Source organism: Vigna radiata, chromosome 7, assembly GCF_000741045.1.
Source record: "Vigna radiata var. radiata cultivar VC1973A chromosome 7, Vradiata_ver6, whole genome shotgun sequence".
Classification (NCBI taxonomy): Eukaryota; Viridiplantae; Streptophyta; class Magnoliopsida; order Fabales; family Fabaceae; genus Vigna; species Vigna radiata.
In genome coordinates, this window is record NC_028357.1 from 7,991,884 (window position 1) to 7,993,974 (window position 2,091).

A 2,091-nucleotide genomic window follows, 5' to 3' on the forward strand; every position below is an offset into this window, starting at 1 on the left:
TAACCTTCCTTCTTCAGTTTGGCCACTGCTGCTTTCACACGTTGTTCAGCATTGCGAAATTACTTTTCACCATTTGGGTCAGGAGAAATTAACCTGAATGATAAACTTGGTTGGCAACTTGATTGTATTAACCCTCTTTGTGATCAATCTGGCTAAGGGAAATATTTCGTTAATGGTCCATGATCTTAGGGCTCTCTTCAAACTTTGTAGCTCGTCCTTTGTTCAACAACATACTCTTTCTGTTGAATCACCAACTTTTTTATGCCTTCTTTTTTAGCTCAACGATGTCGTTCCTCCTTCAGTTTTGCCACTACTGCTCAAACCCGCTGCTTAGCATTATGAACTTGTTTCTCGCAGTTTAGATGAGGAGAAATTAACTTAAATGACAACTCGATTGTCTTAATCCCCTTCTTGATCAATTTGGCTAAGTGAATCTTTCACTAATAGTCCATGATCTCGGGCATCTCTCCAAGCGAACAACGTTGCCCCAAGTGTCCCTAGCATGAAGCATTTCAGTAAAGGTCTCTTCCTCAGAAGATTTGCAATGTGGTAAGAGATGCAGGTGTTGATGACCCTCTCATAGGATACCCAAATTATTTTTCTTTTCTTTTTTTTTCTTTTTTTCTTTTTTCTTTTTTTTTTCTTTTTGATCTTTTTCTTTCCCCTTTTTTTTTTGTTTTTTTTTTAACACTGGATACCCATGAGGGGACATCAAGATAACTCCTGCAATGGTGTATGATACACGATCTTTGCTACCAAGAAAACAGGCCATTTAAACTTTTCCTCTTCTGAGCTTGCACNNAACTGAGCTCATTCATTTACCCTTTTCATCTTTGGTTTACATTGCAGTAGTTCACTTAGGGGACATATGGCATTCAAAGTACCCCTACTCATGCGAAAGATGAACCACATAGGGAACACTGGTAAACAACATAGCATCTTCCCGACCTTTAGCCCATGACACTGATTAAGAGTCCTATAAATTTCAGTTAGGACAACCAAGACTGGACTCTCAAAGCAAATTTTTCATCCTGTAAATGCACTCATTGCGGCATAGTCAACAAAATCCCTTGTACTATGAAAAAGCATGACACCATAGTCGATAAAAGCTAGTACACTCACGTGATTCCCACTTTTCCTCCTCGGCCAATCAATGCAAGAATCATCATAGGTATCCTTGAGGAAGGTCCTATGTTGTACCTTTGAGTACGAATTCACTCTCCAACTTCATAGGGGGAACTTTCATTATCCCTGCTAGCTGCAAACCAGGTATATACTGCCCAAGGCGGTATGAAGTGTTTCCCTTGAGGAATACATCTAAGGTCTCCTCAAATTCTTCTATTGTTGGCATCAACTAGAAATTGGTCATAGTGTTGGGCTAAAACAATAATTGTTGTTGTCTGAACCTCCAACTCTGACAGGACCAACAAATTCCCACTCATTCCCGAATGCATTTTTCAAGGTCATCTTTTTCATATCCCTCAAGAGACTGATATTGCCCCCCTTGACTTCGATGCGTATGCTTTTCTTCAAAAAGTTTAAACTTGAATGCCCCTTGACTCAAAATCCCATGTTAATTTCCATTTTTACCGTCATCACGACTTTATAATTTCTTGACTAGAACTCACAAAATTTTGACAAGACCATANAAACATGAGCAACAAAGAAAGAAAGAAAAAACAATGTAGTGATATGTACAAGATGCTTGATTTTATTAAGCAAAAGTGAGGGTTATAAGGATACACACATCTCCCTTTGTGCCCTAGAGAAGGTTCAATGCTTTGGATTCAAGGACAAGTATATGCAATCTCACCAGGATAGTCCCCTGAACCTAAAGGTCAATGGTCACTAGAGCTATGGCCCCCTCCACAGTATCTCCACAACAGTCGAGTAATCAACTAGGTGTGGAAACACACATGAAGAGAACAGACTCTAGCTAGAGTTCTCACGATAGTCAAACAGGAAGTACATCCCAGAGTGACACCGCTACACAACTCCTCTAATTCTAAGCTGCGCTCAGACCCGGGTATAGGGCCCCACTCAATAGATGCATAATATGTGTGTGTGTGAAGGGAGAATGCAATGCACCCA